Source organism: Struthio camelus, chromosome W (assembly GCF_040807025.1).
Source record: "Struthio camelus isolate bStrCam1 chromosome W, bStrCam1.hap1, whole genome shotgun sequence".
Taxonomy (NCBI): domain Eukaryota; kingdom Metazoa; phylum Chordata; class Aves; order Struthioniformes; family Struthionidae; genus Struthio; species Struthio camelus.
In genome coordinates this window covers 30088631-30103033 of record NC_090981.1, presented here as the reverse complement: position 1 = coordinate 30103033, position 14403 = coordinate 30088631, and positions in this window count along the sequence as shown.

Here is a 14403-nt window from a genome sequence, read left to right as displayed (position 1 = left end):
GCTTTGCGGTTTCACTAATGAGTAATCAAAGAATGAGAGACACTGCTTTGAAAGGGAAAAATCAGTAGCTACGAAGGGGAGATTTCTCCCACCGCACTCCCTCCATGACAGCAAGGTCAGTCTTCTCAGACCTTAACCTTGAAATCCTGGAGAATTCAAGACACTGTGGAGATGCTCCTTTAAGAGATGAGGGAGCTGAGTGACCTGTTGGCTGTGACTTGTGCAGAGACACTGGCAGCTGCAGCAGGAATAAAAATAGAGACATCTCACCATGTTGTTTGTCCTTCCCAGAATCAGAGGTTGAGCAGAATTTTTAAAGGTTAGGTAGAAAGGGTAAAGGCCTGGAGTGAGAACATTACATGGCTTGGAAGAAAGGATGAAATGTTTTCATGGCTTCACTTGGAAAGGAGCAAAGATAATAAAACCCATTGCACTTGGGTTCAGGTATCAAAAGGTTGAAGTGCAATCTACACTTTTATGGACTTTTTTTCAAAGCTGTGTTTCTGAATTTCTTCATACAAAACAAAAATTGAAAGAAAGAAATAACTAAAACTCATAGCACAAACTTCTGTGAAAACTACAGCTCTCAAAAACTTTTATCCAGTATTAACTAAAATTGAACTGCATGAAGAAGATGACATGCATACAAAAACGTAAGCAAATTGTAAAGATTTCAGAAGAGAGGAAGTAGCTCAAGGAAGTACCTCGCTTTCTTGGATGCCCGAGTGAAGACAGGCATCTATGAGATAGCCCTGATGAAGATGCTCATGTTCCTGGCAGGACGGGAGGTCAGAGCTTAATATTTCTCCTCACTTCCTGCTTTGTGTATGACACTTTGGGATTGCTCTTCTGAGGTACCTAATTCACTCCATGTAAAACTTTCCCTTTTGACTGTCTAAGGGGCCTAAGTCCTGTAGGCCGGATGAGCCTATTCACCTTCTGTTTTATTAAATATCATATAGTCTGGGTCCTTGGGATTTCTTCATTTTTTTATCCAGTACTCGTTGTGCTGTACTCATAGCTGATATTGGTCTTGCTTCAGGGAACCAATCAGCGATTCTTACCCCAGTTTTCTGTTTTTTACCATTCACACAAGCAAATGTATAACTATCCTTCTGGGAAGGGCTGAATGCCTCTAGGGGTGTGATTCAGCAAGTATTATTATTTTTTAAATTATCTAGCAATTCCACTACAAAAAGACCACATGTTTTAAAAGTTTGGGATATTGACAAGTATATGTTCATAAGCAAATAAATAATTAATAATTCATATTTCTGCAATTTCTGAGTGTGAGAAAATCATCCAGGAGCACAGGATTTGTTAAATCAGTTCAGATTCATTGGAAAGTGCATAAGGTAAATGTAAAAGAAACCCAGAGCAAGTCCACCTATAACACACTAGCCAATTGTGCAATTCTGACAAGAGGTGAAAATTATTTCATAACCCATATGGTAATTGGTGTTCACATGGCTGTCAAGAATTCGCTTACTCTTTCCTTGGAGGTTTCAGTATATTTCATACCAGGAAGATCAGCTGTAGCTGCTTTAGTATTAACCAAACTGTTTAAAACTCTATCCATAATTTTTAATTTTGATCTTTTTCATCCATGAATTCTGTGGAATGACTATGTAAATAATATCCTTTTTACTAGACCTGAATTTAATTGCCGGTACTTTAAGTGTCCTTTTATTTTTGTGCTAGAGGTGAATACAAAAGGGAAAGATTGATTAGATATCACTAAATGTTCTGTAATTTTGTTACTACATTCAGTTCCCCCTATAGTTACTTTCCTCTGTGCTGGAGTATTCTAATCTGTGCAATGTTTTTTTTTTTTTTTTTTCACACATAAACCCAGCCATCTTCACTGCCCCACTTTGGTTCTCTCAGGCTTTATTTTATTGTCTGCAGTGCAGAAGCACCGGCCCCAGCTCTTCCCTGACCTGGCTAGGTGAGCGCTAGTCCATTAGCTCCTGTGCAGCTGGGAGCGTGGCTGACGAGGGAATGGGAACGGTTATGAGAGAAAGATGATGATGACATGAGCTTCCCTTGATACAAATCACAGCCAGTTTTCGTAGAAGGCTGAGGGTATCTGTGGATCACATGAAGCAAGTGAATAACCTTAAATTCTGTTGTTCTCCATCACGTATAGTGACAGACAGCAGATAGATCTAGGAAATAAATCTTCTCGGTATTTTTCCTGTTGTATTCCCTCTCCTTTCCTGACTACTTTCTCAGTGTTTGGTGATTCTCTTACAGTATTTATCTTCCCTGTCTCCAAACTAATAACTGATTTCCTGATGCCCAGCTCTCAGGTTTTGTAGGCACCTTTGCTGCCTACTCAGAGTTGACCCTGTCTAGAGATGTGAGCATACATGGCTTATATTTAGGAGCCAAAGATCTCTTCATAGATTCCAGAAAGTCAGGAAAGCTTTGGAGAAAAGCTTTTCCACCAATGTTCTGTGCTTAACTTGAGGTGTTTATGCTGATGCACAAAGTATTCCTGTTCTCATTGCCAGCCCTTAAAAAGTTCACTTCATCTTCCAAATCCATAATGCATATCTTTTGCTGAATCTGGTATAGTTTACACTGATCTAAATCTAAAAGTGAAGCCATCAAAGCCCAAAGAAAAGGAAAAGGAAATAGCCTGCATGAGATGTCTGTTCTCAGTATGGTCCCATCCTCTCAGAGATAGACTTGCTTATTAGAAAAACTGCGTGGTCAACCAAAAAGAAGAAAATTACTTGAATTAATGAAAAAAGAAATTAAATGTACAGCTTATTAAAAATAAGCAGGCTTTCTCACAGATTGGAATGTCTTTAAATATTTCTGCTGGATTACATGGTTTTGATTTGCTAGATGTTTTCTCCAAAGCATGATGCAAAAAATGTAAATTTTGTTATACCCAAGTTTTCAGGCCCACACGTTTTTGGTCAGGAAATGTACTAAGATGCAAAAATGGTCTATGAATAAGTTGAGCCATTTAAAAATAGCAGAAACCAACTGGTTCATATGTGATGAAACAAGTAGTCTTCTGATCAAACTGTAGAATGAAAACATGATGAACTCTCAGTAAGAGAGTGTCTGTTGGAAACTTACTCCTTTTTTTGGCACTTTTATATAAATTGGTCAAATGTTTTATTTATTTGTTCTCTTGTTTCGTTTGCATTAAAAACAAATTGATTCCTCAGATGAAATATATTTTGTGGCAAGCTTCATTCCAAAGGGATTTTGTTCTACTGTTGGATTTACAAGACCCCAGAAAATAGCAGTTCATAATAAAAAAGCTGACAGGCTGTAAACCATAGCATCACTGACTCCTCCCTACGGCATCACAATTTTTTTTCCAAATATATCATTCCTTGAGTGAACATAGAGAGAAGAATATTACATGAGACCTTCAGTGATTAAATTTAGTTCATTATTATGTGAAATTTAAACGCTAAACAGAAGAGCCGGTATGATAATGTGTTGCATGGATTACCACTGGGCAGAAAAACGGCAAATAAAATCTGATGAAACCTGATCGATCACTAAATTATGCCGGCTACAAGCTACACAACAAGGAGTAGGCAAACAAATGAGTTGGTAGAGTAAACTTTAGTGAAAAGGTCTTTTAAAAAGCTATCTAGTATGTTTTGACCAGCAAGCAGTCAATCAAACAAGACAACAAATGTAACTAAGCTGATAAAATAAAAAATGTGGTATGTGCAATGCAGATAATTAGAATCCTGCAGATAAATGTAACAAGTGATGTATTCCGTCATATTATCCCTTTATCGTATTACATACTTAGTTAGGGCTAGATAGATAGGTAAATTGCAATTTCAAAGCAAACAATACTTTGGTAAGCTTGTCATAATATTTTTTAAAAATCAATTTTACTTCAAAATGACACATTTACTTATAAGCCTTCATTAGCAAGAAGGCTAGTGAGATGCGGTTCCTTAAATACAACCAAATTTTGTATCTGAATTTTGCAAGCGATGTAGAGATTTCAGCTTTGACTACTTTGATTCTTTCAGGATACTTTGATGTTCACAGAAGAAATAATCATGACGGCTTATAATATCTTCTGTGATGGAATTCCTAATCAGAGACACCAATACAGTTTGGGTACAACCTTCAATAACACAAGAAGTTGACGGTATATTTCCCAAAATTCCAACAAATTTGCACTTTGCTGCTGAAAATAATGGCTTAAGTAATAGACTTCACTTGGAAAGTAAACAGGGCTTAGCTTCCAGGACCTCAGCGCTTCTCCATGACATCGTTATTTACAGATAGCTTTAGAAGTGCAGCCTAAGACCTGAATCCTTAAAAAGTGCTGAGGACCCTCATTTCCTGAACTGTGTAAGTCAGTGAACTTCTGGGTGGAAGGAAGGAGTGCAAGTCAAAAGGCAACGCTCCAGGCTGATGCCAGATGTGAGGGTGATTTGTTTCATGTGAGGAGGATTTCACTTTTTACACTTAGATTCAGAACGGCATCATTATTTTAAAAGACTGCTTAAGCATATCTTAGCTATAAGCCTGTGAACTGAAGGTAAGCATGTGCTTATGTATGCTTTTCTGAATACGGCAGATATGAAAGAAAAAGAAAACTTTCAAGGTTACTGGAGTAAGATATAACTTTTATTTGCTCCTTAAATAAACTTGTTTCAGTCTTTCTCATTTCTATTGTATTCCTGTGTTTCCTGTCTCCTCTTTATGGTGTTATTTGAGGAGTGGTGCAAAATACTTAATTTTACACTTAATACTAACTTTGACCAGAAAAGTCTTAAAATTATTTTTGGTTAAGAAACCTACTAAAATATAGGTATGAAAATATTAAAAAGTAAACAAAATTGGTCACTGTTAGTAACACACCTAGGAAATGCTCACACTAACCACTTACATATCAGAGAGTTGTTTTCTTTTCTGTTATAGCTCATATTTCATCGCTTGCACAAGCTGATGATACACTTTATATTCATGTCACCTTCCAAAAATGCAAATTTTGAAAAATCTTCACACTTACCTGCAAAGTTTTCATGTCACTTTTTGCTGCCAAAGGCAAATGCAAGCTACTAAAGTCCCTCTTCTTAGGGCATAATTGCCACATATTCGAAGGAACGCACAAAAGCAAGCAACAAAATTCCAGGCAGTATTATAGGTAATTATGTATAATTACTTCAACATTCTGTCTTAAACAGTAGTATTAGGCTTCAGAGTCAATCACTTAGAATTCTGGAAATAAAAAGTTACAGTCACATGTTCAATCTTAATCCTAGTACCTTACAAAATAGACTTTAATGTATGATCACGTACCTTTTATTCCACAGGATTTCTCTCACAACCAGGGAACAAGGTGGGTATGCAAGAGAGCAAAACTCAGGTTGCACATTCAAGCGTAAATCTATCGCTCGCTAATTATTGCTGGACTTTGAAACCAAGTACATGAATTATGTTCTTCCTTTTTTTTCTCCTTATGCAATGTGTGTTTCCTTCTAAACTGGATGTGAGGTGATTTGCAGATTGCTGATATTATTGTGATGTGATAAAATTGCAGTATCTAATCAAAAATAAGTAATGTCGTTCCCCCTGTATATTACTTGTATGCACATTTTTTACAAATAGGCAAAAACAGTCTGTAATAGTCTCATACATTAGGTTTTAACCAATGTAATGAAATCTGTGTTGCTTTATTATCTGAAACTAATAAATACTAAATATGAAATGAAAGCATTGTGTTTATGCTAGAGTAGAGTTCTTAGAGTTAGTGCCTTGAGTATTGCTTCTGAGACAACGAATTACAAAAACAAGAGAAAAAAAAACAAGAGAAGAGAATAACACTAGTGATTCTCTAGGGTGGATTGCATAAATTAGCTACACAACTATTTTTCATATTTCTCTGCTTTACAAATCTCAACTGCAAAATTGTAGTGACAAACATAAGCCTTGAAGGTTTGTTTTGACTCTAACTCAGCCAAAATACAGTTGAACCTCTTGAGCTTATAAAACTTAGATGCAAATGTCGAGCGGCTCAAAGAGCAAAGTGCCCAGGATAGGATAAATGTTCCTAAATTTAACTGACTGCAGTGAGAAGAGCATGCAGAGAATACAGAGTCAGAAGAGTCGCATTTATTCTTGGTGCTCATGAAATAAATAGGAAAAAGCTCCAATTAAGGGTCACTTGTCATCACCCTGGAACATCATTCGTCTAAAAAACCATTACGAGCTGGACAGGCTTCTGTCATCTGCTACACTTTCAACAGGCTGAGGATCTGGCTCAGTTTTAAGCAGATTTGCTAAGAAATGTTCTTCAGATGTTTGTGCGTTCTTGCAGATTTTTGAGATCTATATTTCCCCAAATCTAGACATAATCTCATAGTCCTAAATCATTCAACAGTCTGACTGTAAATAAGAGGACTAGTTGAATGGGAATTGTGGAGATCTCATTCAAAAAAGAGCAGACAACTGTCACCAACTCCAGTACAGCTATCCTTTTCATGAAAACTCTGTTCTTAAAAATATATCTTGTCTGGCTAGGCTACAGCTGTGTGGCATAAACAGACTGTTCATCATCAAAATATGGCATTTTTCTGTAGCAACCCTGGCTCTAGGTTCCTGTTTCAGATGTAGAGCTGACCTGTTTGCTATGTAAACTCTAGATATACATAAAGAATTCTGACAATTAGAATGATAATTAGTCATATCTCTATTTTTACAGCTGCAAGATTTTGCAGAGGAAAAAGTAATAATTTATTTAATTAATCCCAGCCTCTTTCCTTTTAGTCTATGCTTTGCCCATAAGGTTTTTTTCAGCTGTATAAGGAATTAGTCTTTAAATCTGATACTAATTCGGTACAGTCTCTGTTTATCCACGGAAGAGGAAGTCTCTATGAAAAACGAACCGACTAATGACAGTATTGGTATATTTTTTTTACTCTGGATCTTCAAGTACAAATTAAAACCTTCACTGAAGGAAATATTAGAGATCTGCGGAGAACTATTCTTCTTTCCTTTATTGTTTTCCACAGAGATGGTTGTGAATTGTTGTGTCAGAATTGTGTGACTTGCCATAAGTAAAGGAGCTGGATCTTGTAAACTTGAAAAGGCATTCAATAATAGATGGATGACAAAAGAAGTATTGGTGAAAGACTCAAAACCTTAGAACAATAAGGAGTTAAAGAACTCCTTCTTTAGAGGGTTTTGGTGTTGAGGTTCAATTCTCAGTGAAGCTATGAAAAAGTTCTCTTGAATACAAACAAAACGTATAGTTTCAAATTAAAACTGTTCATAGGTTTTATTTATTTACACAGACACTTGAAGGAAAATTTGTATAAAATGGACAACAATTATTGGGCTATTAATATTAAAATATTATTTGACTGTAAGTGTTAAAACTTCAAGAGTTCATTAGAAGAACCCCATGAGAAGTTTTCAGTGAATATTAAACTATTTCAAAAAGTTTTGTTCAGAATAGGGGAAGCGTCCTTCCTTTTTCTTTTTCCTTCTATAAAAAGGTTTAAGACAGATTTTAAATTATATTTAGGTATAAAACCTTTGAATCTGCTGTTAGATCAGCAGCATTGACTTTTAACTGAGGTATGCCTAACTATTGTCATGCAATGTGCAGGACGCGGCGTGTTTATGCTTCTTTCCGCAGTTTAGATCTTCAGAACCTGAACTACAGCCTCAAATAGGTTTGAAAAAACTGGAGTTTTTAAATTTTTGGCATATGGAAAAATTTAAATAATCAGCTCTGTACAAAAGAATAATTTCATGTTGATTTCAACTTTTCAACTAAAACAATATAAATTAATGAATATTCAAATGAAATACCATTTCAAACTGAAAAGCAAATGGTTTTTTTCTGAATATATCATAACAAAACAATTACAAACCTTTTATTTAAATTATAAGGTCTGTCAAAATTGCCCTGAGTAAGATAAAGTGTCAGTTTCAATTAATCAGTATTTTCTGAAAAAAACCTTTTTATTCCAGAATTTCTGAGTAGCGCTAATTGGAAACATTTATTTCAGTTACATCTCGTGTGAAAGGGAAACAAATATTTTAGTAAAATTTAAAAATGACACACTGATCAAAGTTATAATTACATACAAAATAAACATGATTGAAATAAAATGCTTAATTACAAGCCTTAACATATAATCATCTTTGTCGACCACTCAGTGGAGAAAAAAAAATGCAACAAAAGATTGAATATCCTCTACATTCTCTTTAGTTTTATGGCTCAGTATCTGCATATATTATGGAGGTATCTCCCAGGTGTTCAGCCCACTGCCGCTGATGGATTGCATCGATCAAATTTGGAGGGAATTTGCTACACTTTGTTTCAGCAAAATAGCATGAGTACATTTGGTACTTTTACTACATAGGTGACAAGATCAGGCTCATTACTCTATGTAAAGGGGTAAAATTCAAAAACAGGGTAACCAGGAGATGTTCAGGAACAGGGAAAGGATTAGAATCACCCTGGAGGTTTCAGACCTTTCCAGAAGAGGTAACACTATGTAATTTTATTCATCCTTCTTTTTTTTTTTTTTTTAGTCAAAGCTACTAGCCTTTCGATTCTACATGAAACAAGAGGCAGTGATGTAAAATGCAAAAAGAAGCACTTCTGTGACCTTACTGACACTGTGAGGGTTTACTACTCTCCTCACTAAGACTCTCTCAGCAGGAACCATGAATTTATAGTGAATAGTTATAGTGAATATTCCCTACGTCTGCAGATTTTGTCCTCTTGAAAGATCATGCTGTATTAGAGTTTCAGCAGCAGGTCTCAGAACTCAAAACCAGAACAATCTAAGCCCCAATTCAGTAACGTACTGTAAAGTAAATGTGCTTAAGAGCTTTACTGAATCTCATACGTAGATACTAAGATGTCAAGTTCTCAAAATAGGCAGATAAATGACTATAGTATTAAACCAAAGCTGACTGAAGCATAGGTTGTGTAAGGCACAATTTGTCTGTGTTATGTGAAATATAACGTGAACTAAAAGAGTATAGTTTGCCCACTAAACAATCAAAATATTTAAATCAAGTGCAGTAATATTTATATAGTTTTCAGCTAAAGAATCCATTATGAGTGATGAATTGCAATAGTGACACAAAAGTGGTACTTTTGTTTGATCTTTCTTTTCAAAAGTGATGGATTTACTATTTCTCTTTGGAGTTGCTTGATTCTAGTTAATATTCCATTTAAAGTTCATTTTTAATCAGCACATTACCTGCATGCTTTTCCACCTTCCCAGTTAGGTTTGGAATATTGCCCAAAGAGAGGGAAAAAAATCAAAAAACAAAGCATGAGCCTCTGTGACGTAAATGGTGAGGGTTCCTATATAAGAAACTATTCTCTATTTACAATATTTTAAAGAGCGTGTTTGAAATATTTATTTTAAAATAAAACCACCACCCCCAAAATTTTGTCTCTAACAAAATTCGCAGGACGGGGAACAGCATCTGATCAGTGTGGGTCTGCTTCCTTGTGTTGTTTTTTCCTCCTGGAAACAGGTCTTTTGATATTCTACTTGTTTTTGAAAACTTGTCACATTACCTCCTTTGAGCTCAGTTACCTATACTTTGTTAAGTGTTCTGATGTTTTATGTCAAGGAGAGAGCTGGATTTCATGTCAAGTGACAGCAGATCTGAATCATGAAGTCTCACTGATTGGCAGCTGGTACAAACTTACCGTAACCCTGCTGAGAAAGAATGCTTTTTAATTGTTTAAAATTCCCCTCAAAGAATGTATGATACGCTCAAGGAGTCCTGCCAAGTATCAACAAGTCAAGAACAGCACTGAGGTAAATGGACTCCCCTATCTTGTATTCATTTAATGTTTAATTTATTGCTCCCAAGAGTTCTGGGTAGCAAGATTTCTGGACAGTTAAAGTGTTTTTGTTCATATATTTACTCGTTCAGAACATTTCACTGCTGTATCAAAGACTGTTAAATACTCTGATAAAAGTAGGTTTGGATATGCACTGCGCCACCCACAACTTCTTCAACAGATTATGCATGATATCTAGTTTTTAGTGCTGACAGAGTCCCTGGAAATATCCTGATGCGAAGAGGAATGGAATGCGAGTGGAGGTCAGAAGCCAAATATCAAATTACTTCTACCTATTACGTGTTTCCGCCGGGATTTCAAAACGCGCAGAGCAACGCAGTTAGAAAACTCGAGGGAAGTGTTTTAAGATTTCGAGGGTCCTACACTGAATTTCCCGGGCTCTAGGGCTCAATATGCTTTCACATGGATGGCAATTTCTTGGTCATACCAAAAGATAATACAATCTAGTGGAGTATGAACATACACAAATACAGCCATTATTCTTAAATATCTGAGGAGTATCTTGACTTTTTTGGTGACAGTTCATGTGCAGTCCAGAGCACTCTTCAGATGAATGTTGTTCCAAATATTTGCCAGAATAAGGAATTTGCAGAGGACAAGCAAAATGCAGTTTGGTATCACTTGTTTTGGATTCACTGACTTTTCCTGAGGAATATGAATATTCCTTGAACTGTTGGCCCATCTCACAAATTATAGCCGGACAGGAAAAACTGTCCTACACTACTTTTCTTCAGTTCTTGCCACCAGCTATTTTATAGCTTTCAAAACAGGCTTGCATTCCTCATCAGAAGTGGGTGACTTTTAGTAGAATATGAAATGATTTATATGTTTTGGAGGTAACTGGCAGCCAACAAAGGGACGTACAACTTTTTATTAGTGTGAGTAGTGCAAGCTACTGTAATTAGAGGCTGCAACATTTTGGGGTGGGCCAGACTTGTTTAAACTCTTTTGAGAGATACTTCACCCATTACAGCTCTGACAGCAGTAAACAAACTGGCAATTACACTGAGACTGTAAAAATTAATTCTCGCTGGTTTAAAACTGAAAAGCCATCTTTTGAAATCTGGCATCCGGAACCTCATGCTCAGCGGGCAATTACGGTCATAGTGATTGAATCTTTTGCAGCATTTAAGAACAATAACAAATGAAAAACCAGCTTCTAAGGAGTCAGGAAATGCCCTCTCCGCCCCTTCCCTTCCTCTTGGGGCAGCTTTAAGGCTGCAGCACGGCGTAGGGAAGACCCGCACTCCTGCCAGCAGCAGGAGATTCAAACGAGCAGCAGCAGTCTCACTTCATCAAAGCTTGAGTCCTGCTAAAATGATTGCTGCAAAATCAGTACCTCCATATCGCACATTTTCTCTTGCTGAAGGAATTGTGTGTGCAGCTCCAACACAATAACTGGTAGCTGCTTAATAAACCAGTATCAGATTTTCCATGCGGGCCAGATCCTGCAAGGCTCTGGGCAGTCTCCTGTGCTGCAAAGCTCAGAAAGATGTTCTTCCTTCCAGATGTGCATCTTTTTCCCTTGAAGTCACTGAAATTGTTCATTGATGAAAAGCTAAATATATATTTACAACCCAGGTGAAGAAGTGGGGCCTGGAAGATACCATGCTGAAATGCGTGTGCACTTGGAAATGTAATGTGTTTATATAAAAATGTGATCACCCCAAACTCATGTGGATAAACCTAACTCCTCTGTTACTTCTCACAGTTTGTAATAATGCAACTATTAATTTCAACATCTTATATTGCTCTACATTTGTACATCTTTTCTTGTTGGTCAAAGAGATACAGCAACACAAAAATTAAATTAAATTATCATAGCTGGTGGTAAAATCTGTGTGTCATACTAGTATACATTAAACATTTTACAGAAAAATTATGTTAATTTTAAAGAGATTTTTAAAACATCTTTATGATAAAATGTCTTTTCACTTTTAAAACCAGATTTATTTTTAACCACAGCACAAGTTTGGCATGAGAAAGCTCGAAATGGGGAAGAGTCTTATTTTTGTATCCCTGTTTTTGAAATTGCCTAAGAATAACCTGTCTCTACTATAGGCACAAGTAGGCCAGGATATTTGAAAATTAAATATATTCCTTTCAGCAAGGAATGCAGTTTATTTCCAGACCTAATTGGTCAAAAGTTACACAACCTTACTCTTCCTATTCCCACTAGATTTTTAAATTGAATATTCTACTTCTACGCCACTGTAATAAGTAGAAGGAAATTCCATATTTGTCTGAGAAACGGAAATATTTCATTCCACATTTGGAAAAGAGAAGCATTTATTTGCTTGCTTTATTTATCGTATTAAAATGATACTGTCTGTTGAGGTTGAGAATTTAAATCAAAATCCCCATAGAATTAGTTCAATTTATCATATGTCTGTTCGTCACCACCACGCAGATGATGTGTGTACACATATGAATAATGTATAAAAAAATTGCAAATACTGTGTAGCTGGAGCGAAATGATAGAAAAATATTGCCCCAAGAAGGAAATTCTTTCTGGAAATTATTATATTCATTGTTCCATAAACACAAAGGCTAACTATTCATAAGGAACAATGTTTCTATTTTTCATCTTAGTAAACTTTCCCCAGACTTTGTTTTGTAATAATGCAATCAGTATGGTCTAGATATGGCTTTATTTGAAATAATTTGTTTAGAGTGCTGCTTTAGTTGTTTGTTATATTATTTGATAATATTTGATCGGTTACCTAAATCACTTAGCATTCCCCTAATTTGGCTAATAAAATTATTATATTGAGTTGTTATATGCCTCTTGGGACCCTCAAGCTTCAGGCATGTTGCCCACTATCTTGCCACATGATGGAGAGATTTTCTATCAAATGGAGACTAGAAGATGCATCTTCCTTGCAGACACCCATGTTCTCCGCTCTCAGAAAAGCCCATGCAGCAAATTGCAAAACAGTGCAGGCAGTGAGATAAATCCTTATCACCATTTAGACACCTGGGGAGAATATATGATGGATTGGTGGTCACCTCAAAGGCATCTAGAAGCCTTTGTTTTTGCAAAGCCACCCTAAAACAGGATGAAATGCTTTCAGATTTCACTGCACTAAAACTGCTCTTAAAATTAGTCTGATAACAAAAATATTTACAAAACCTAAAGCAGATAATGCAGCTGAAGAGTTTGTAGAAATTACTGGGTACAAATGAAAGGAAAATATCCTAAATAGTCACCGAAGCTAGCACTTAAGTTGGAGACAAAAAGTTTCACTTCCTCCACACAGTTCAGTAAACTGTTTGTTTGAGTCCTCAAAGTGTTCAAAGCTCCAGCCTCTGATTCTCAACAAAATCTGTATTGCATTACACTAAATTTATGAAAAAAAGCCCTTCTTTTGCCCCTTTTAACCTGCACATTCATAGCTGTTTCCTATTAAGCCAAGGAAGAAAGAGTCTGTCCTGCATGTCTCCTCTGCCTGATGCCTTCCCAGCTGGAGATGCTCTTGCCCTACACCACATCCGCAGTGGGTCTCACCTGCCTCAGCAGTCGGTTGCTGAGTCTCTTTCTGCTCGATTAGGCTGTTAATAAGTATTTAATTCCCTGTGAGGCACAGTGCCCCTGTCCGCCAAGAACCACGAAATAAATAATACTGCTTTTAACAGAATTTAGAAGTTCTTTTGGGAGGACAGCTAGCAGCCATGAAATCACTGTATCTAAAACAGCTACTGAACAATAGGGTGATTCCCCCTGTGAGATGGTTTATTTCAGTCCTGGCTTTGTAGAAATTGGAAGGTGACATAAACTATAATCTGCTTATTACTTTGGCTTTTGTACACTGAAGTCTATAGTAACAAATGTTTTCATAATCTTTGATTCTTTTTTGCTCTTAGTAATTCAGTCTTGGTCACAATCATGCAATCTTCCAAGTTCAACAAATCAGTTATGCAAGTATATTTTCATTCCTTTCTGAGACTAAGCAGATATATCATATTTTGTCAAAGCCTCTTTTTATAATACACTAAGATTACCAAAACCCTGTAAAGATACATTGAAAGCAAGCAAAAAATGAGCACCAAGTGTAGCTCTGCTTATTTCCAAGTCTGAGATCTTTCACCTTGCACCTCCAGTTCAAATGTTTCCCATGTTCAAAGAGATGAAACAATGATTTTTTTTCTTCCTAATATTATTTCTGTAACCTATTGTTTTCCCTGCTTTTCCTTAAATTGCCATAGTCACAGGTTGTAGTATCCTTGATGGCAGAAAAGACCGTTTTGATCAACATGAAGGGGTTCCAGATACAGTCAGAGGCATAACCCAAAGTCATGCTATGTTTCCAACTGTGCTCAGACAGGTCCCTTTTAGCCAGCGTCTGGACAGAAAACTCAGAAAAGCAGCTAGTGGCTTCACTTCCCACAACTGTTATCTAGTTTGCATTCTCATCAGAAAGACTATGAATTAGAGTTCCTACTTCATTACTAACCAACTGCAGCTAAGTTTCAGCAGAAAAATGCCAAATAAGGATAAATAAAGAACACATACAATCCAGTGAAAGCAATACTTGTAACAAAGTATGTAAAAC